We start from the raw sequence: 24,080 nt of genomic DNA on the forward strand, positions 1-24,080 counted from the left end.
TAAATTACCCCCAGCCACTGTCCACCACCTAACCTAAGAGACAACCCCAGTGGACTGGAAATAGTAAGTTAGCCCCAGCCACTGTCCAGCCCCTGCCTGAGGAATACCTCAGTTGGGTAGCAATAATAAATTAGCTCCCTGACAATGTCCCGCACCTGTCTTGAGAAATGCCCTCAGTGGACTAGTAACAGTAAATTACCCCCAGCCACTGTTCACCACCTGTCCTGAGGGATACCCTCAGTGGAGTTGGAATAGTAAATTAGCCCCCAGCCACTGTCCAGCACCTGCCCTGAGGGCCGGCCACTGCGAAATAGGAATAGTAAATTAGCCCCAGCCACTGTCCAGCACCTGCCTTGAAGGACGCCCCCACTAGGGTAGGAATAGTAAATTTGCTCCCACCCAATGTCTAGCACCTACCCTGAGAGACACCCTCAGTGGAATAGGAATAATAAATTTGCCCCCAGCCACTGTCCAGTACCTGTCTGTAGGGACACTCTCTGTGAAGTAGGGATAGAAAATCTGACCCCCAACCACTGTCCAGCACCTGCCCTGAAGGATGCTCCCCAGCGGAATAGTAAAATTGAACCCCACCCTTTATCCTGCACAAAAAACAACTTTATACTTACAACTTGAGGTGAACATTGTTTTCTTATCAGAAGAAGTAAGGTTTGACTGGATTGTAAATGTCACAACAGTTTTCTTGAACTGTTGGAAAAATTACAGATGCATTATTTTTTAGGAAACCTACCCTCCATATAGTGTGACAATGATATCATCAAACTTCGAGACTGTTGAAAAGCATAAAGATTGCACAACTAATATTTGAAATGAGCACAATAGTTTAAAAATAAAGCCGCCCCCCATTACCAACTCCCCTCCAATACTTAGCATTGTCCATTAGGTGAGCTGAGAGACTACTAAAGAGAAGCTGCATTTTCTCTACATTCTCTTTGGCACGCTCTAGGTTCCAAATAAGGCATATTCTCAGCACTATTGTTTTGGATAATTAGTTTATTACTTTAGAGATGCAATTTTTGAATAACTTTCCTAACATAAGTGTAAGGAAATGCCTCCTTGGCATGGTTGCCCCCTGACTTTTTGCCTTTGCTGATGCTATGTTTACAATTGAAAGTGTGCTGAGGCCTGCTAACCAGGCCCCAGCACCAGTGTTCTTTCCCTAACCTGTACTTTTGTATCCACAATTGGCAGACCCTGGCATCCAGATAAGTCCCTTGTAACTGGTACTTCTAGTACCAAGGGCCCTGATGCCAAGGAAGGTCTCTAAGGGCTGCAGCATGTCTTATGCCACCCTGGAGACCTCTCACTCAGCACAGACACACTGCTTGCCAGCTTGTGTGTGCTAGTGAGGACAAAACGAGTAAGTCGACATGGCACTCCCCTCAGGGTGCCATGCCAGCCTCTCACTGCCTATGCAGTATAGGTAAGACACCCCTCTAGCAGGCCTTACAGCCCTAAGGCAGGGTGCACTATACCATAGGTGAGGGTACCAGTGCATGAGCATGGTACCCCTACAGTGTCTAAACAAAACCTTAGACATTGTAAGTGCAGGGTAGCCATAAGAGTATATGGTCTGGGAGTTTGTCAAACACGAACTCCACAGCACCATAATGGCTACACTGAAAACTGGGAAGTTTGGTATCAAACTTCTCAGCACAATAAATGCACACTGATGCCAGTGTACATTTTATTGTAAAATACACCACAGAGGGCACCTTAGAGGTGCCCCCTGAAACTTAACCGACTATCTGTGTAGGCTGACTAGTTTTAGCAGCCTGCCACAAACCGAGACATGTTGCTGGCCCCATGGGGAGAGTGCCTTTGTCACTCTGAGGCCAGTAACAAAGCCTGCACTGGGTGGAGATGCTAACACCTCTCCCAGGCAGGAATTGTCACACCTGGCGGTGAGCCTCAAAGGCTCACCTCCTTTGTGCCAACCCAGCAGGACACTCCAGCTAGTGGAGTTGCCCGCCCCCTCCGGCCAGGCCCCACTTTTGGCGGCAAGGCCGGAGAAAATAATGAGAAAAACAAGGAGGAGTCACTGGCCAGTCAGGACAGCCCCTAAGGTGTCCTGAGCTGAAGTGACTCTAACTTTTAGAAATCCTTCATCTTGCAGATGGAGGATTCCCCCAATAGGGTTAGGATTGTGACCCCCTCCCCTTGGGAGGAGGCACAAAGAGGGTGTACCCACCCTCAGGGCTAGTAGCCATTGGCTACTAACCCCCCAGACCTAAACACGCCCTTAAATTTAGTATTTAAGGGCTACCCTGAACCCTAGAAAATTAGATTCCTGCAACTACAAGAAGAAGGACTGCCCAGCTGAAAACCCCTGCAGAGGAAGACCAGAAGACGACAACTGCCTTGGCTCCAGAAACTCACCGGCCTGTCTCCTGCCTTCCAAAGATCCTGCTCCAGCGACGCCTTCCAAAGGGACCAGCGACCTCGACATCCTCTGAGGACTGCCCCTACTTCGAAAAGACAAGAAACTCCCGAGGACAGCGGACCTGCTCCAAGAAAAGCTGCAACTTTGTTTCCAGCAGCTTTAAAGAACCCTGCAAGCTCCCCGCAAGAAGCGTGAGACTTGCAACACTGCACCCGGCGACCCCGACTCGGCTGGTGGAGATCCGACACCTCAGGAGGGACCCCAGGACTACTCTGATACTGTGAGTACCAAAACCTGTCCCCCCTGAGCCCCCACAGCGCCGCCTGCAGAGGGAATCCCGAGGCTTCCCCTGACCGCGACTCTTTGAACCTAAAGTCCCGACGCCTGGGAGAGACCCTGCACCCGCAGCCCCCAGGACCTGAAGGACCGGACTTTCACTGGAGAAGTGACCCCCAGGAGTCCCTCTCCCTTGCCCAAGTGGAGGTTTCCCCGAGGAATCCCCCCCTTGCCTGCCTGCAGCGCTGAAGAGATCCCGAGATCTCTCATAGACTAACATTGCGAACCCGACGCTTGTTTCTACACTGCACCCGGCCGCCCCCGCGCCGCTGAGGGTGAAATTTCTGTGTGGGCTTGTGTCCCCCCCGGTGCCCTACAAAACCCCCCTGGTCTGCCCTCCGAAGACGCGGGTACTTACCTGCAAGCAGACCGGAACCGGGGCACCCCCTTCTCTCCATTCTAGCCTATGTGTTTTGGGCACCACTTTGAACTCTGCACCTGACCGGCCCTGAGCTGCTGGTGTGGTGACTTTGGGGTTGCTCTGAACCCCCAACGGTGGGCTACCTTGGACCAAGAACTAAGCCCTGTAAGTGTCTTACTTACCTGGTTAACCTAACAAATACTTACCTCCCCTAGGAACTGTGAAAATTGCACTGTGTCCACTTTTAAAACAGCTATTTGTGAATAACTTGAAAAGTATACATGCAATTTTGATGATTTGAAGTTCCTAAAGTACTTACCTGCAATACCTTTCGAATGAGATATTACATGTAGAATTTGAACCTGTGGTTCTTAAAAATAAACTAAGAAAAGATATTTTTCTATACAAAAACCTATTGGCTGGATTTGTCTCTGAGTGTGTGTACCTCATTTATTGTCTATGTGTATGTACAACAAATGCTTAACACTACTCCTTGGATAAGCCTACTGCTCGACCACACTACCACAAAATAGAGCATTGGTATTATCTCTTTTTGCCACTATCTTACCTCTAAGGGGAACCCTTGGACTCTGTGCATACTATTCCTTACTTTGAAATAGTGCATACAGAGCCAACTTCCTACATTGGTGGATCAGCGGTGGGGTACAAGACTTTGCATTTGCTGGACTACTCAGCCAATACCTGATCACACGACAAATTCCAAAATTGTCATTAGAAATTCATTTTTGCAATTTGAAATTTTTCTAAATTCTTAAAAGTCCTGCTAGGGCCTTGTGTGTTAAGTCCCTGTTTAGCATTGTCTTTTAGAGTTTAAAAGTTTGTTAAAAGTTTGAAATTAGATTCTAGAAACAGTTTTAGATTCTTTAAAAAGTATTCCAACTCTTAGCAGAATAATGTCTGATACAGAGATGCAGGTGGTGGAACTCGACACCACACCTTACCTCCATCTTAAGATGAGGGAGCTAAGGTCTCTCTGTAATATCAAAAAAATAACCATTGGCTCCAGACCTACCAAAATTCAGCTCCAGGAGCTGTTGGCAGAGTTTGAAAAAGCCAACCCCTCTGATGATGACATCACAGAGGAAGAAATTAGTGACTTGGAGGCCAATGTCCCTCCTCCAGTCCTAAATAGGGAGAACAGGACCCCTCAAGTCCTGTCTCCAACTGTGTTAGTCAGAAATAGTGAGTCCCTCACAGGAGGGTCCCACATTTCTGAAATCACTGAGGTTGCTCTCAGTGAAGATGACCTCCTGTTAGCCAGGATGGCCAAAAGATTGGCTTTAGAGAGACAGCTCCTAGCCATAGAAAGGGAAAGACAAGAGATGGGCCTAGGACCCATCAATGGTGGCAGCAATATAAATAGGGTCAGAGATTCTCCTGACATGTTAAAAATCCCCAAAGGGATTGTGACAAAATTTGAAGATGGTGATGACATCACCAAGTGGTTCACAGCTTTTGAGAGGGCTTGTGTAACCAGAAAAGTGAACAGATCTCACTGGGGTGCTCTCCTTTGGGAAATGTTCACTGGAAAGTGTAGGGATAGACTCCTCACACTCTCTGGAAAAGATGCAGAATCTTATGACCTCATGAAGGGTACCCTGATTGAGGGCTTTGGATTCTCCACTGAGGAGTACAGGATTAGGTTCAGGGGGGCTCAAAAATCCTCGAGCCAGACCTGGGTTGACTTTGTTGACTACTCAGTGAAAACACTAGATGGTTGGATTCAAGGCAGTGGTGTAAGTAATTATGATGGGCTGTACAATTTATTTGTGAAAGAACACCTATTGAGTAATTGTTTCAATGATAAACTGCATCAGCATCTGGTAGACCTAGGACCAATTTCTCCCCAAGAATTGGGAAAGAAGGCGGACCATTGGGTCAAGACAAGGGTGTCCAAGACTTCAACAGGGGGTGACCAAAAGAAAGGGGTCACAAAGACTCCCCAGGGGAAGGGTGATGAGACAACCAAAACTAAAAATAGTAAAGAGTCTTCTACAGGCCCCCAAAAACCTGCACAGGAGGGTGGGCCCAGAGCCTCTTCACAAAACAATGGGTACAAGGGTAAAAACTTTGATCCCAAAAAGGCCTGGTGTCATAGCTGTAAACAGCATGGACACCAAACTGGAGACAAGGCCTGTCCCAAGAAAGGTTCCACTCCAAACTCCCATCCAGGTAACACTGGTATGGCTAGTCTCCAAGTGGGATCAACAGTGTGCCCAGAGCAAATCAGGGTCCACACTGAAGCTACTCTAGTTTCTGAGGGTGGGGTGGATTTAGCCACACTAGCTGTCTGGCCGCCTAACATGCAAAAATACAGACAGCAACTCTTAATTAATGGGACTAGAATAGAGGGCCTGAGGGATACAGGTGCCAGTGTCACCATGGTGACAGAGAAACTGGTTTCCCCTGGCCAATACCTGACTGGAAAAACTTACACAGTCACCAACGCTGACAATCAGAGAAAAGTACATCCCATGGCAATGGTTACTTTAGAATGGGGAGGGGTCAATGGCCTGAAACAGGTGGTGGTCTCCTCAAATATCCCAGTGGACTGTCTGCTTGGAAATGACCTGGAGTCCTCAGCATGGGCTGAGGTAGAACTAAAAACCCATGCAGCAATGCTGGGCATCTCTGAACTGGTGTGTGTGAAAACAAGAGCACAATGCAAGGCACAGGGTGAACAAGTAGAGCTGGAGTCTGGAAGAATGGCCCAGCCTACCAAGAGAACAGGAAAGTCAGTTGGGAAACCAACTACAACACAGCAAAAGAAAGGGAACCTCTCTTCTCAGGAAGAAGTTCTGCCCTCTGAGGGAACTGAGCCTTTGGAGCTTGAACCTTATCAGGTTGAGCTCTTAGGCCCAGGGGGACCCTCAAGGGATGAGCTGTGTAAGGGACAAGAAACCTGTCCCTCTCTTGAAGGCCTTAGGCAGCAAGCTGCTGAAGAGTCCAAAGGCAAGAAAAATGGAACGCATAGGGTCTATTGGGAAGATGGACTCCTGTACACTGAGGCCAGAGACCCCAAACCTGGTGCCACTAGGAGAGTGGTAGTGCCTCAGCTGTTCAGGAAGTTCATCCTAACATTGGCCCATGACATTCCCCTTGCTGGACATTTGGGACAAACCAAGACGTGGGAGAGGTTAGTCAACCACTTCTACTGGCCCAATATGTCCAACATGGTTAAGGAGTTTTGCCTCTCCTGCCCCACCTGTCAAGCCAGTGGTAAGACAGGTGGGCATCCAAAGGCCCCCCTCATTCCACTTCCAGTGGTGGGGGTTCCCTTTGAAAGAGTGGGTGTGGACATAGTTGGTCCACTAGAACCTCCCACAGCCTCAGGAAATATGTATATCCTGGTAGTAGTGGATCATGCTACCAGGTATCCTGAAGCTATTCCCCTTAGGTCGACTACTGCCCCTGCAGTAGCCAAGGCCCTCATTGGTATCTTTACCAGAGTGGGTTTCCCTAAGGAGGTGGTGTCTGACAGAGGTACCAACTTCATGTCAGCATACCTAAAGCACATGTGGAATGAGTGTGGAGTGACTTATAAATTCACTACACCATACCATCCACAAACTAATGGCTTGGTTGAGAGATTCAACAAGACATTAAAAGGCATGATCATGGGGCTCCCAGAAAAGCTCAAAAGGAGATGGGATGTCCTCTTGCCATGTCTGCTTTTCGCTTACAGAGAGGTGCCACAGAAGGGAGTAGGATTCTCACCCTTTGAACTTCTGTTTGGTCATCCTGTAAGGGGACCACTTGCTCTTGTTAAAGAAGGCTGGGAGAGACCTCTCCATGAGCCAAAACAAGACATAGTGGACTATGTACTTGGCCTTCGCTCTAGAATGGCAGAGTACATGGAAAAGGCAACCAAAAACCTTGAGGCCAGCCAACAGCTCCAGAAGTTTTGGTATGACCAAAAGGCTGCACTGGTTGAGTTCCAACCAGGGCAGAAAGTCTGGGTTCTGGAGCCTGTGGCTCCCAGGGCACTCCAGGACAAATGGAGTGGCCCTTACCCAGTACTAGAGAGGAAGAGTCAGGTCACCTACTTGGTGGACCTGGGCACAAGCAGGAGCCCCAAGAGGGCGATCCATGTAAACCGCCTTAAGCTCTTCCACGACAGGGCTGATGTCAATCTGTTGATGGTAACAGATGAGGATCAGGAGGCAGAGAGTGAACCTCTCCCTGATCTTCTGTCATCAGACCCAAAAGATGGTACAGTAGATGGAGTGATCTACTCAGACACCCTCTCTGGCCAACAGCAAGCTGATTGTAGGAGAGTCCTACAACAGTTTCCTGAACTCTTCTCCTTAACCCCTGGTCAGACACACCTGTGTACCCATGATGTGGACACAGGAGACAGCATGCCTGTCAAGAACAAAATCTTTAGACAATCTGACCATGTTAAAGAAAGCATCAAGGTGGAAGTCCACAAGATGCTGGAATTGGGAGTAATTGAGCGCTCTGACAGCCCCTGGGCTAGCCCAGTGGTCTTAGTCCCCAAACCTCACACCAAAGATGGAAAGAAAGAGATGAGGTTTTGTGTGGACTACAGAGGGCTCAATTCTGTCACCAAGACAGATGCCCATCCAATTCCAAGAGCTGATGAGCTCATTGATAAATTAGGTGCTGCCAAATTTCTAAGTACCTTTGACTTGACAGCAGGGTACTGGCAAATAAAAATGGCACCTGGAGCAAAAGAAAAGACAGCATTCTCCACACCTGATGGGCATTATCAGTTTACTGTTATGCCCTTTGGTTTAAAGAATGCCCCTGCCACCTTCCAAAGGTTGGTGAATCAAGTCCTTGCTGGCTTGGAGTCCTTTAGCACAGCTTATCTTGATGATATTGCTGTCTTTAGCTCCACCTGGCAGGATCACCTGGTCCACCTGAGGAAGGTTTTGAAGGCTCTGCAATCTGCAGGCCTCTCTATCAAGGCATCCAAATGCCAGATAGGGCAGGGAACTGTGGTTTACTTGGGACACCTTGTAGGTGGAGGCCAAGTTCAGCCACTCCAACCCAAGATCCAGACTATTCTGGACTGGGTAGCTCCAAAAACCCAGACTCAAGTCAGGGCATTCCTTGGCTTGACTGGGTATTACAGGAGGTTTGTGAAGGGATATGGATCCATTGTGACAGCCCTCACTGAACTCACCTCCAAGAAAATGCCCAAGAAAGTAAACTGGACTGTGGAATGCCAACAGGCCTTTGACACCCTGAAACAGGCAATGTGCTCAGCACCAGTTCTCAAAGCTCCAGATTATTCTAAGCAGTTCATTGTGCAGACTGATGCCTCTGAACATGGGATAGGGGCAGTTTTGTCCCAAACAAATGATGATGGCCTTGACCAGCCTGTTGCTTTCATTAGCAGGAGGTTACTCCCCAGGGAGCAGCGTTGGAGTGCCATTGAGAGGGAGGCCTTTGCTGTGGTTTGGTCCCTGAAGAAGCTGAGACCATACCTCTTTGGGACTCACTTCCTAGTTCAAACTGACCACAGACCTCTCAAATGGCTGATGCAAATGAAAGGTGAAAATCCTAAACTGTTGAGGTGGTCCATCTCCCTACAGGGAATGGACTTTATAGTGGAACACAGACCTGGGACTGCCCATGCCAATGCAGATGGCCTTTCCAGGTTCTTCCACTTAGAAAATGAAGACTCTCTTGGGAAAGGTTAGTCTCATCCTCTTTCGTTTGGGGGGGGGTTGTGTAAGGAAATGCCTCCTTGGCATGGTTGCCCCCTGACTTTTTGCCTTTGCTGATGCTATGTTTACAATTGAAAGTGTGCTGAGGCCTGCTAACCAGGCCCCAGCACCAGTGTTCTTTCCCTAACCTGTACTTTTGTATCCACAATTGGCAGACCCTGGCATCCAGATAAGTCCCTTGTAACTGGTACTTCTAGTACCAAGGGCCCTGATGCCAAGGAAGGTCTCTAAGGGCTGCAGCATGTCTTATGCCACCCTGGAGACCTCTCACTCAGCACAGACACACTGCTTGCCAGCTTGTGTGTGCTAGTGAGGACAAAACGAGTAAGTCGACATGGCACTCCCCTCAGGGTGCCATGCCAGCCTCTCACTGCCTATGCAGTATAGGTAAGACACCCCTCTAGCAGGCCTTACAGCCCTAAGGCAGGGTGCACTATACCATAGGTGAGGGTACCAGTGCATGAGCATGGTACCCCTACAGTGTCTAAACAAAACCTTAGACATTGTAAGTGCAGGGTAGCCATAAGAGTATATGGTCTGGGAGTTTGTCAAACACGAACTCCACAGCACCATAATGGCTACACTGAAAACTGGGAAGTTTGGTATCAAACTTCTCAGCACAATAAATGCACACTGATGCCAGTGTACATTTTATTGTAAAATACACCACAGAGGGCACCTTAGAGGTGCCCCCTGAAACTTAACCGACTATCTGTGTAGGCTGACTAGTTTTAGCAGCCTGCCACAAACCGAGACATGTTGCTGGCCCCATGGGGAGAGTGCCTTTGTCACTCTGAGGCCAGTAACAAAGCCTGCACTGGGTGGAGATGCTAACACCTCTCCCAGGCAGGAATTGTCACACCTGGCGGTGAGCCTCAAAGGCTCACCTCCTTTGTGCCAACCCAGCAGGACACTCCAGCTAGTGGAGTTGCCCGCCCCCTCCGGCCAGGCCCCACTTTTGGCGGCAAGGCCGGAGAAAATAATGAGAAAAACAAGGAGGAGTCACTGGCCAGTCAGGACAGCCCCTAAGGTGTCCTGAGCTGAAGTGACTCTAACTTTTAGAAATCCTCCATCTTGCAGATGGAGGATTCCCCCAATAGGGTTAGGATTGTGACCCCCTCCCCTTGGGAGGAGGCACAAAGAGGGTGTACCCACCCTCAGGGCTAGTAGCCATTGGCTACTAACCCCCCAGACCTAAACACGCCCTTAAATTTAGTATTTAAGGGCTACCCTGAACCCTAGAAAATTAGATTCCTGCAACTACAAGAAGAAGGACTGCCCAGCTGAAAACCCCTGCAGAGGAAGACCAGAAGACGACAACTGCCTTGGCTCCAGAAACTCACCGGCCTGTCTCCTGCCTTCCAAAGATCCTGCTCCAGCGACGCCTTCCAAAGGGACCAGCGACCTCGACATCCTCTGAGGACTGCCCCTACTTCGAAAAGACAAGAAACTCCCGAGGACAGCGGACCTGCTCCAAGAAAAGCTGCAACTTTGTTTCCAGCAGCTTTAAAGAACCCTGCAAGCTCCCCGCAAGAAGCGTGAGACTTGCAACACTGCACCCGGCGACCCCGACTCGGCTGGTGGAGATCCGACACCTCAGGAGGGACCCCAGGACTACTCTGATACTGTGAGTACCAAAACCTGTCCCCCCTGAGCCCCCACAGCGCCGCCTGCAGAGGGAATCCCGAGGCTTCCCCTGACCGCGACTCTTTGAACCTAAAGTCCCGACGCCTGGGAGAGACCCTGCACCCGCAGCCCCCAGGACCTGAAGGACCGGACTTTCACTGGAGAAGTGACCCCCAGGAGTCCCTCTCCCTTGCCCAAGTGGAGGTTTCCCCGAGGAATCCCCCCCTTGCCTGCCTGCAGCGCTGAAGAGATCCCGAGATCTCTCATAGACTAACATTGCGAACCCGACGCTTGTTTCTACACTGCACCCGGCCGCCCCCGCGCCGCTGAGGGTGAAATTTCTGTGTGGGCTTGTGTCCCCCCCGGTGCCCTACAAAACCCCCCTGGTCTGCCCTCCGAAGACGCGGGTACTTACCTGCAAGCAGACCGGAACCGGGGCACCCCCTTCTCTCCATTCTAGCCTATGTGTTTTGGGCACCACTTTGAACTCTGCACCTGACCGGCCCTGAGCTGCTGGTGTGGTGACTTTGGGGTTGCTCTGAACCCCCAACGGTGGGCTACCTTGGACCAAGAACTAAGCCCTGTAAGTGTCTTACTTACCTGGTTAACCTAACAAATACTTACCTCCCCTAGGAACTGTGAAAATTGCACTAAGTGTCCACTTTTAAAACAGCTATTTGTGAATAACTTGAAAAGTATACATGCAATTTTGATGATTTGAAGTTCCTAAAGTACTTACCTGCAATACCTTTCGAATGAGATATTACATGTAGAATTTGAACCTGTGGTTCTTAAAAATAAACTAAGAAAAGATATTTTTCTATACAAAAACCTATTGGCTGGATTTGTCTCTGAGTGTGTGTACCTCATTTATTGTCTATGTGTATGTACAACAAATGCTTAACACTACTCCTTGGATAAGCCTACTGCTCGACCACACTACCACAAAATAGAGCATTGGTATTATCTCTTTTTGCCACTATCTTACCTCTAAGGGGAACCCTTGGACTCTGTGCATACTATTCCTTACTTTGAAATAGTGCATACAGAGCCAACTTCCTACAATAAGATTTTGCAAAACATATCCCAAGGGAGTATTGCTTTTTTAAACAAAAAAAGTGATTATTTTTATACCATGTATTTGTAATTTTACTAAATCAAAGAAAAAAATGTTTTAATTAATTAGTTTATTGCTTTGTTAATAACGTATTCCTCATACATTGGTACAGGCAACTAGGAAACATAAGTTTTCTGAATTAAAGAGAAAACATATTATTTAAAAAAAAAAATTGTTATATCTCTAAATAATAGAAAAGTAAATCTAGAAGTGTATCTTACTTTAGTCACTAGGTGGCAGTGTCTCAAGCGGTTTCATTTATTGACAGCTCAGGTGTGAGAGACATCTGGTGGTGATCAATGTTGCAGAGCAACTGACTACAAAATGGTGGTCAACAACATTTATATGTATTACCTTTGGTACTTTTTTTTTTTTTTTTAAAGAACATATTTTGGAATGCTTTTTTTGGATGAAATCATTTGTGACACAACAAACATAAAAAAAAAATAGTTTGTGTTCTTTCAAACATTTACAAAATGTGTAGCCATTTTCCTTTGGTAAATGTTTTCTAGCTTGAACAATACACTAAGGTAGTCCTACATGTATGTTCTTTTCCTGCACAGGCGCCTGTGTGTGAAAGTAACTAGTAGACAGTCAACATTTACCCATGAAATACACAGTAGCTTTTATGTTTTGGAGACTTTTCAACAGCTCACCATTTGAAAAAAGTAAGCACAATGTTTATTACCGATAGTTAATATATTCCAATGTAGTTAATAGAGTTGATTCCGTTTCATCGTTATTAGCTCCATTTCCTTTCAGATTGTTTCACACAAACAATTCAAATTCCTCATGGAATAGTGTAACACCTCTGAATGCTACAGATTGATTCATTTGAATACTGGACTCGTGTCACAAAAAATAATATATAGCCAAAACACTTGTAACATGTACATTGTTCACCTGCAAAAATTCCCTATAAAAAATTCCAGTACTCCAACATTGACTCATCATCTGGACATAACAACTGTCAACATTGTTTGAGCATTTATGTCTTTTTCTAGTAGTTAAGATTGCCTACTAATGTCATGTTTGTAGAAACAGACTGGTTGACATGCACATTTCTGAAGGAGTAAGGTGTCATGTTAATCTGCTACTGTCAGCATGAACTGACTTGAATCTTTCAGTAAAACATGATTATCAAATGTTGTTGCTATGAAATCTTGTCATTGTACTCATTTTCCTAATCATTGTGGACCAGCTGCTCAATACAGTTTGGTCATAATACAAACTTACCAATGTAAATTTGGAAATATCCACTGTATCATTAGTGTATTGTACGACGCATCACCTATATGTGGGCCAACATTACATCCTCACATTTATGATGGAGCATCACACCTGACAGAATCCACAATTGTGGCCTGTGTGGTTCACACGTTCCTTCTTCCATATGACAAAATTCAGATACATATTTTTTCTTATTCAGGCAAGTGTTTGTTCTAAACAATCCTTGGGTTGAGATAATGAATGTAGAGGCAACCATTAGCACAAATTATTACAGGAAACATGTCATCATACACCTTTTGCAAAACCTATACCTTCCAGAAATCCTCTTGTGCATTTATTGTGTGTTAACCAGTATATTGATGCCATCAATCATTTCTGTAAGAAAAGAATAGTTAACTAACACTAAAAATTTGAAAATGTACTTATATATGCCCCTTGATGCTGCTGTTGGGCTTTCAACTGCCCATCAAGGTCCGGATAGGCTGTTGGGGGGTCAGGTTGTGGTGCACGTGCTTCCCACATTGGGAGGACTGGCCAAGCTGGAGTTCGGATGGTTTACTGGTCCAGTGTCATAGGTCCCCCTACCTCTTACAGATGCAGCACCACTTAGAGACCCCCCCAGTGTCTGCACTTTCTTGGCGATGGCCTTCCATATCACCTTCTTCTGATGGGCATTGACCTGTATGGATAAGAAAATTATTTCGTGAGATTTTGTTTGTCTGTACTGCTGTGACACAATTTTGGAACATCTCTCACTGGCATTTCTAAAAGTCAGTACAGATTATTTACCAACATTTTATTTTTCCTATAAAATACAAATTTGTTGTGACCTATTGAGTACCCTCAACATTTTTAGTGTCCTCACATTACTAATCCAGGCCACAAACCTAATCCAGGCACTGGTTCTGAAACGTTTCCTGTAGTGATATCCACTCCTGAGCATTACAAATCATTTTGAGCTACTAAAAGCTAATAAACGTATACAATATTAGCATCCTCATGCACACATACATTGACTTAATGCCAATAGTTTTTAGAGGCAGATACTATGGCTTGAAACGTATACAATGACTAAGGGACGTATGGAAGTGCTGTCATCTGTGTAAGTGAGAACATGGTTTTGGTGTTGTGTGAACAAGTATGTGTAATGGGACATACTTGTATGGGTGAATGGGAGCCTGTGGCATTTCTACGTGCAGGACAGGAAATACCTTTGCCTAAATGTTGTTGTGTGCTTTTTGTCTTTTTCCTCAGTTTTTTGTAGTGTTTTGTCCTGTACTTGTAATTGTATTGTGAGGTGTTTGTCTAAAGGTAGCATAGTTTATTGGGATATTTGGGGTTAGGATGGGTAGTTAATTAAGTTTATTTCTTTGGCTCTTACATTTGCAGTTTGCTCATACTGCATAATGTCTGGGAAAGGGAGGGCAACAAAGATTGTAGCAGATGAACTGGCAGGGTTCACTTGGCTGGTGCAGCACAACCTTCCGATGATGCTAGTTTTTGGTGGCCGTGTGCCGTAGGCACGGAAGCTGTGGTGGAGCAAGGTGCCCCACCACCTACACATAATATTCAGAATAGTGCGCATCAACTACTAGTTGAAACACCATTGAGCTGACTACAAAGCACAGGAGCAAGATCTACTGGATCACTTGGGGATTTAGATTGGTGGACCAGTTGGTAAGTATTCCGTTTGAATTGAAACATCCTTATTTGCATGTGCATGACAGGCAGCATGTTTTGTCAAGGGTCAAGACAGGTTGTTGTGGGCCAGATTTAAGAGCACCTAGCGCCACCTTAGCGCTGCCATTGTGAAATTCATAAATGACACTAAGGTAGGGTTGAAGTGCCATGAATGCAATGCGTAGCTCCACTTTGTTAAGCCTTGCACAACATGATGGCTGCACCAGGCACCATGTATGTGAGAGGGTCCTACCCTTGTAAGGGGAGCAAAATAAATGGGGGAGGAAATCATTTTATATATCCTAGCACCATTTTTCCTGCATTTTAAATGCCTGCTTAGAGCAGGCATTAAAAGGGGGCATCCCTTAATATATTTGATGGGCCCCTATGTACTCTGCAGGGGTAGTGCAAAATTTCTGGTGCCACTTCTGCTGAGTCCATCATTTGCGTCTATATGCAATGACGCGATTGCCCCCTACCCTGCTGCATGGTGACCCTATATTTCATACAGCGCACACATGGTGGGAGAAAGGGTGGTACTAAAGGGCGCAAGAACAGTTGCTAGGCAGTAGTTGCAGCAGCACTTTCCTTAAATTTGCCCCTTTTTGTCTTTGGAAAATTGCATTTAAGGGTGCTTAGCTAGATACCGGGTCCAGACTACTTGCACATTCCTCTTTGTGTACACTGTGAATCACATACACACAATAATGTTTCTATTATCTGACACATATGTGCTGAATTTGTCCCACAGGCCTGCCCCTCTTGCCAGACAGTAAGGGACAGGCCTGCATCTGAGCAGCACTAACACATTACTCAGAAGCCTGCACTAGCGCAGGCATACTTGCACCACAGTTAAAGTGTGTGTTGAGGAGATTGTTTATGCACAGGTTGGTATCCCTTTCTGGACATAAATGGTCTACTATGGTGACAATGGCTACCCACACAGTATTGGCATCTGAAATGTTATCAGTGAATGTGCAGGAAGGGACAACTATGTGAACATAAGGACACTGCCATGGAATTTTAGCTCTAGTATGTGTGCCTTGAAATAGCACACACATATTAGTAACAAGAAACAAGGATATATCATTGCATTCCCCAAAACTTTTATCTAAGCTCGCACCACCACTGGACAGTTGTTAGTCTTTTTGCACTGATAATGAGTGAGATGTCTTCAACATCTGAGGCAGGGTCAAAAGCAATGACTGTTGCAATAAGACAGCCACTGCAACAACCATTGCATGCCCCTCTGATGCAGAATACTGTGTCATGCAGCCCCTATGCACATGGAGGTGCAACACAACAAATCAGCTGCATGACAAATCCATGTACATATGGTGCAGTGAAATGCACCACAGGAGTGTCAGGGAAAGTGATGCTTTGGTGGTGCCAGGGTTTCCATTATCTGACCCTTTATCTCACAGACAGTTGGCAGTTGTTCTGACCTACCACTAAGTTGACTTGCTTACTCAGCTTAACAAGTTGAATGTGAAAGTGTTGCTCATGCACAGAAATGTCCAAAAATCACTAAGCTATGTTTTCCTGACATGTATTGCAGGTGGGCCTCCACCCTACACCACTAAAGAAGTGTTCAGATTTTAAGACCCCAATGCAGCCAGTGTCACGTGTGTCATTCCAGGGTCTTGTGTGAGAGGGTTTTGTGTGATATGTGCAATGCAGTGATGAAATGTATTGTGTGACGAATAAGATGACGTCATCTGAGTTAGGATATGGACATCATGTCTAATCCTAAGGATGGGGTAGGAGTTGATTGTTGCACAAGTGCCATCGTGTGCTGCTATGGAATAGTGGGTGTTAGGAAAAGGAAAGCATGCCTACATATACATTGATGCCAATCATGATATGTGTTCGAGCTGCTGTTTATCTGATTAGCATGTCTGTTGCCAACATATTTGTCACAGCACTTTTGACAGCACTGTGGACCAGAGATAGCTTTCAGTTACTGAGGAAATGGTACTGATGATGTACATGTTTTTAGGTGTCTAGGGGGCTTATGTAGGAGACACTTGCGCCACCGGTGCCTCACTACTCTTCATATTTTAAGTGAGGCAGCGGTCATGCAAGGAGCCTTATTGTGCGGCCAACAGTCAGTTGAGTACACAAGGAGAATACAACTCTGCTCCAGATGGTTGTGGGACATGTCTATGGAATGTAGCCAGCTAGATGTGTGCAGAATTACCAATAGGGTCTACCCATCATGATATTTGTGACTATCTTGGTCACATTACGTGTTAATAGACTGTGTATACTGAGTGTGTACCTGGTACTTAGGAGTTGTCTGAGATGTATGTGCACATGTTCAACAAATAGGAATACTGTAGCTGCAGCTAGTTCAGTGCCAATCTTACTCTGCCCCTTAGGGCTCCCATACAGCTACCATGTGTGTGCCGTATTACACAATTTGCACAACATAGCACAGGGTACGGGGCAATAGGTACCAAATCTGTAGACAACATAAATGTACTGTTCATGCTTTGGCCAAACTCTATGGGCACTAAGCTTGAACAGTACATGTTGGCCAATTGTGAGCAATGGTGTTCCCCCCTTGTAACGCGTGCTCTGAGCAGGTGTCAACCTAAGGACAAATTAATGATGCTTTGCCAAACCTTACAATTGCCAGTGGGAAGTTTCCTGTCCCCCTATCACATGACCCCCACCTTGCATCCTTGATGCCTGGCCAAGGCTTGATGTAGCACCAGGGGTGGATTGCATACATTGTGCACGTATAGACAATGGCACAGTGATTCTGGACTTGTAGGGCCACTTGATTCTCACTATTATGATGCCAATATGACCCTAGCTGAGAAATATGCTTTTGAGAAGGGGACTGACAGGCACAAGCACATAATGGTGGTACAGGCCCTGTACCAAGCGATGGAGAAGAAATATAGGATTGAGAAATCAGCTGGGGCTTGGTGTGCATTTTATAATGGGGGACCTCCGCTACAGCCCACAACTGTGAGGCCACATCGGGGAAGAAATCTTGGGTCAGGGGGGCCACTGCTGGTCGCACCCCCTCCACATCTACTGTACCAACCCACAGATTGGATAAGTTGGAAAGAGACAATGCCAGGAATTACAAATTACTTAAGTACTGCAAGAAGAAACTGAAGAAGTTGTAAACTATGTGTGCCACAGCCTCCTAGTTCATTCCCTCTCCCTTTCAGTAATGTTGACTTTTTTAGTGGGTTTTAGGTGGGTAGTGTTAGGTTAGTAAAATAGTGTAGTTTAGGTGTAGGTTAGTGTAAGTATAGTTGGGGGTAGCTTTTAGTACATTTTTTATTTTGGGAGTTTCTCTGTTAATAAAAAAAAAATCAAAAATGTTTTACAAAAATATATATTTGTTTAGGAAACAGGTTACGTTAATACATGTGTAGCCTTAGTTTATGTTGTCTTACTCTTTCTTGTCTCTTCAGGGGGTGGGGCCACACACACATCAGGGGATAGAGATGTGGAATCAAAGGTCCCAGCAGCTGAACACATAAGGCATCACTGCAGCAAGGAGGAACTGCTGATTTCTCAACACCCCAGCAACATCACAGTGGTAGGCAGCCATGTTTTCCCTAAGGGAAGCTACTTCCCTCTGTATGGACTCCAGGGTATTCTGTATAGCCCCCAGCTTGTTGTCTATCATGCTGCTGCCACTTTGGGAGGGGAAGTGTTGAAGCCTCTGCCTCATGACAGCAGCTATGTCGGCCAGGGACTGATGGTGTCCACGTAATGGGGAGTGGGTGCCTCTGATGGCAGCTGAATTGTCCTTATTTGGACTGAGGTACCTCTGCACTCCCACTAGGCTGCCTGCCATAGTTTCCATCCCCACCCGCACCGGCTTGACAATCTCCCACTAGACTCCTACCGCTATCCTCTGAAAGGTGATGTCTGGGTCCTCAGAGACCAGGGCTGTGTCATGACTGGTTGGTGCTGTGTGCTGGTAGCTGGGTGGTTCATATAGAGACCCCGCAATGCCATGTGTCCTCCCTGCAACTGGAGGTGGTGTCTGGAAGGAACCTAGGATATCCTGGAGAGTCTCTTCATTGATGGTCGGCAGCTGGTCATCCATGTCATCTGTAAAATCCAGGACAGGTAGGCCGGCAGGAGGTAAGGCATCATCCTCTACAATGAGGTACTGATATGTCAATCTTTGACTGTGGTGGCTGTTGACATGGCACATCATTTAGTATCTACTGGAGGCTCAGTGACATGTTACAGACCCCAGGTTGTAGTTATAAATTATGTGTCGCACTGTGCATCACACATGGGTCAACCTTTCAAGGTATTTTGTGCTTTGATCCCACGCAACCATCTTCCTTGCAGGTCCCTTGCCTCTGCCACTGACACCATGATGGCACGTAATTTGCATTCCTATTTACCATGGTGAACATTCACACTGTAGTGTAATGTGTGCTGTCACTCATTTGGTGCTATAATGCATTGGCACCATGAATGATGGCACTAGTGCAGCATTGCACAGGTAGGTCCATTGCTTACAACGCTTGTGTTACATTCTGAACTGCCTCTAACAGGCCCCACACATGTGATAATTGGAAGGGACAGTCCAACCATTAGGGATTGTCTGCCTCATTAGTTTGTCCCTCCATACATTTGGGACATTTCCTTGCATACAGTATATCTGCCTCATGCATATGTTGGCCCAAGGATGTCGAATGGGGAAAATTCATGCATTTTGAGACTTTGGTGATGTGGCACGAGGGGAATGTGGAGCTGGGATTCACCCAGGCTGCTATTTATATGATGGTTCAGTTGCATTACGAGCTAGTGACATTTTGCCAGTAGTGCAACATTGATGCCACTTGTGCCAATTCGTATGCATGTAGATGTACCATTAAGCAGTACAGCAACCGTTCACACAACACACTCAACTTTGTTATATGGTGAGATTGCAGCTACTTGTACAGCTTCACAATTGATGGTCACAGACATGCCCCATGTGTTGTATAAGATCCCTTTTGTGCCTATTCCCAAATGGCACATGGAGGTGTGTGGAGTTGTTGATGGTCCACCCTGTGTGGTTTGCATTCCACAGGTTGCACACTTAGAGCATGATCTTTTTCTCAAGTGGCACAGCTCAATGCAGCAGCAATATATGTTGCACGGCGCTGCGCCAGTTTTGAAATGCAGGGATGTGCCAAGTTTACTGGTATACGGCACACCTCTACGATTCCCCCTGCGCAGATTAGTTCTCCCTGCACCAACGCAGGCATTGTTGCACTATGATGGAGGAGTGTCTGCATTGACAGGATAGATTGTTTATATGCAGGGAGGTTTCCCTTCCTGCACATATACAAGCAATTATGGCAAGGTGGCATTTCAATGTGTGCTGCGGGATGCAGCACACACGAGAAGAGCAATGACACGAGAAGAAAGGAAGGCATTTTGCCTTGTTGCGCCATCCTGACACCACCCCTGCGGTGGTATTGACTTCAGTCCCAGTCTCTAATGAACACGTTGTATTTGATCTGGGCAATGACAATATGCAATGGGTGTTGTTGTGGCACAGCCACACTAATTGCACGTCCCTTCCAGGCAATGTGCTGCATATTTATATGGTGGTGTAAGCCCATAGGAAGTGCCTCCCCCTTCTGCCATTGGTGAGATTCCATATAGTCCCCCCTGAAACTTACCCTGCACCTGTGGTAGTTCTTGGTAGTCTGTGCTGTCCTGCGATTCCAGTCACCAGCTCCTCTGGGATGACTGCTGCAACCATCTCCTCCAGCTCATTCAGATCCTCCTGTGGTGAGGGACTTCCACCTCCAGTCTGCAGTGCTGCCTTTCGATTCCTGGCCTGTTTCTTCTTAGTTCTGCACATGCAATCGTGCCAGCACTTCTTGCAATCGGTGACAGTCCTCCTCACCTCTACCACACTGTAGACTTTGTCTACTATTGCCTGCCATATGGCCTCTCTCTTACCTATTGGCAATTTGAAGGTGACAAAGAGCTAGTGTTGATGCTCCGTCACCTCTCTAATCAAGATGTCATGGTCCTCCTCACTAAAGCGACACTTCTGCTTTCTCTTCTCCTTCTCCTGGGACTTTGCTGGACCCTCCTGACTGGTACTTGCCTGATTGGGATCTCCTTGGGGCCTCTCCTGGCCTGCATTCTCCATCTTGCCTTCTGAAAAGTTTTTTTCTTGCACGCACTTTTTTTTCGCAAATGTGGTTAAATATGGTGCTAACCCATTTTACATAAAAAAGTGCTACAAAACTGCCTACCGCCACTTTTGCAGCATTAGCGTCATTATTTCTTACAGCATGTCGCAATAACTAGTGTCATTATTTTGGCGCTAACCATTCCTTAGCGCCATCATGCGTCATTTCCGAAATATGGTGCACTGGGTAGTGCTAGGGAATTACATTAGCTTGCGTTAAAAATTTTGACGCACAACTGTGCTAGCGCAGTTGTGCATCATTTTTCATAAATATGGGCCAAAGTATTTATGCAGCTCCCAAACAGTAATAAAGTGAAAATACAGTGCAAGAAAAATCCCACTCCAATGAAGGAAAATAGTGCAAATTTTGACAAATTATTGGACACCATAACAACAAAAAAAAGTCAGTACAACCAGAGATATGAAATTTCAAAGATTTCGGGAAAGTAATGTTTAAAAGCGTCACTCGTGGATTATCTGGTCGTGCAAGACAGGGTGAATGTTACAAGTTCTGGCAACCATGATAGAGTGCAGGCTACATACAGGGACCAGGTTAGTCCATCTGAAAAGTCCAGTGTGAAGAGTCCAGTTTGTGGTGGAGGAGGCCGTATGGAGCAGGGAATCCGTCTGGGGTGGATGATGTTGTAGAGCAAAGAGCTGGCTGGGTGTATCAAAAGGTCATATCTATAGTGAAAGTATCCTTTCAGTCATCGTAGACGGTTGTTGCTGGAGCTTCACGTTGATGGTCACTGCGGGCTGTAGATACTGTAGCGTGAAGTGCAGATCTTGCGTTCCTGATTGTCCCTGGCAGTCGCTGTAGCGTGAAGAGTTGGGTACACCAGAGCTTCATGTTGGTGGTCAGCACGGGAGGCAAGATCTTGGTCAGAACAGGCCAGCTCACAGCCACAAAAGCCCAAACCTTCAGAATTTCTCCTTGTGGGTTAAGAGGAATGCACACTGATGCCAGACAGGGGCCCATGATCTTGTGGATCAGGGACTCACTGTTGAAGAAGCCAGTAAGGCTCAGGCAGTTTCCAGCAGCAGATCAGCTGGGCAGATGCAGGGAGGCCTCTAAAACTTGTTGCATCATTGTATCTTAGAATAGAAGGTCATTCAGCTGACCCTTGGAGTCACTCACTCTGGGGTGAAGGCAGCAAGCAGAGCAGACCTCAAGCAGCAAGGTAGCAAGGTAGCAAGGTCCTTATGGCAGCAAGTCAGTCCTTCGTGAATATCCACAGATCCAGGTGTGTACTGAAGTGTGGGTCTAAGGGTCCCCATTTTATACCTGGTGCCCATTTGAAGTGGAAGAAACCTCTGGAGACTTCCCTCTACAGACGTGTCGGTAATTTCCTGCCTCTCTGTCTTGATCCCAGTCTGTATGCAGGCACAATACGCTAGTATGAAGTCCTTTCTTTGTGAGCTGAGGCAGGGTCTTTGAAGTGCAAGTTTGACAGGTGACAGCTTTGTCACTCTCATCAAGTCAGGGTGGCTTATCCTGCCAACATCCAAGCCCTCTAGTGTGATATGATGGGGGAGAAATACACAAAGGCCAAATGCCAGCTACACCTTATCATGTGATCCAGGAACAGGCACCAAATGGTTAGGACAAGAAAATGCCAATGTTCTAAAAGTGGTATTTTCAGAATAGTGTCTTAAAATCCGATGTTACCTCTTAAGAGTGTTGTAGATTACATTCCTCAGACACCAAATATGGGGCCCGATTATGAATCTGGCAGTCCAAAGACTGCTAGCCTCATGGTGGAGGTCGGACTGCCGCAGCTGCGGCAGTCCGACTGCCATATTACAAGACTGGTGTTTTCTGCCACCAAAAGACTGGTGTCTCCACCAAGATCTCTGATCCTGATGGGATGACGGTTGTGGTTGTAATTAGCCCCGACGCTGCTGAAGTCAGCACCACCATGCTGATTACAACCATGTTCTCTGCCAACCTTTTCATGGCGGTTCATGGCGGGACATTGTCATGGGCAGTGCAGTGGCCTTCTCCCCAGCACTGTCAGAATGCGCACTGTCTGAGGGTGCTAGGGGGATGCCAGTGTGATGGCATTGGCTCCATGTGGATCTGAGTCCAGTGCAGCTGCACGTTTTCCTCTGGGCTGACACAACTGTAGGCATACAACACAAGTTACTCAGGAACAACATTAAGGTAGAAAAGAAATTGCAGGACAAATGTGCACTCAAAAAAACAACAATTTGGGTTTATTCACTCAAAATTATTTAGAGCAAAGGCCATTGGCCAGTCCAATTAGAATGTCCATGCACTTTACTGTGCCCTCACTTGAACCTGCCAGGGAACCTCCACGGGAATGGGCATCAAGTGGGCAGGCAGGCACCTCTGGGATCATCCTTGGGTGGAGTGGGGTCAGAATTGGGATGGCTGGGTTTGGGAGGGGGGTCTTTTTCTTTGGAGAGGTGGACTTCTTCTTGGGTGGGGAGGGGTATGGGTGCTTGCAGGGGGGCAGGTGTGACAGCGGAGGGCTTGGATGTGGAAGGGATGGGTTGGGGTGTAGGTGGGGGCCTCATGGGTTTGGGAGGGAGGGTGGAGGGAACAGGGGAAAGGCAAGCTCAGGGACGATCTGCAGAAAGGGTTGGGGATTTGGAGGTTGAGGGAGTGGTTGTCTTGTGAGTGGGTATAGATGTTTTTGGTGTGTGTGTAAGGTATGCTTCTGTTTGGGTGGTGTCTGTCACGTGTGTGAGTGTGCACTTTTGTGTGTCTTGGGGGTCTGGGAGATGGAGGTGGTGGGTGATGTGGGAGTGATGGATTTATGTGTGTCTGTTGGGGTGGTGTCTGCGGGTTTGCTGGATGTGTGTGTGTTGGGGTAGTGTCTGTAGGTATGGTGGATGTGGTGGATGTGTCTGTGTGTGCTAGAGTGGTGTCTGCAGGTATTGTGGATGTGGTAGATGTGTCTTTGTGTGTTGAGGTGGTATCTGTGGGTATGGGTGATGTGTAGATGTGTCGGTGACTGGGTGTATGGTGGGTGTGGTGGATGTGTGTCTGGTGAAGTGGTGGCTAATGTGGTGCTTCTGGTTGTACGTTGAGTGCCTGTATGCCGGTGTGTCTTGTGGTGTTTGTGCCAATGTGTGCTGCTTGTGTGTGTTGAGGTGGGTGCGTGCAGATGTGCCTGTGTGCTTGGGACAGGTAGGGAAATATGGGATTTGGATTGGAAAGCAGAAGGTGGAGGAGGAGGACGGTAGGAGTTGACTGACTGTCGTCAGTAAGGAGATCAGAGCTTTAAAAGATCTCTGTAGGCCATGGCACTATGAATACCTTCCAAGAAAGCATTGGTCTGCTGAAGGAGGCTGTCCATCCTCTGGATGGCATACACAATCGCAATCTGCCCCACAGAGACTCCTCAGGAGGTCAATAGCCTCCTTACTCAGGGCAGCAGGGGTAACAGGGGCTA

Source organism: Pleurodeles waltl, chromosome 4_1 (assembly GCF_031143425.1).
Source record: "Pleurodeles waltl isolate 20211129_DDA chromosome 4_1, aPleWal1.hap1.20221129, whole genome shotgun sequence".
NCBI lineage: Eukaryota > Metazoa > Chordata > Amphibia > Caudata > Salamandridae > Pleurodeles > Pleurodeles waltl.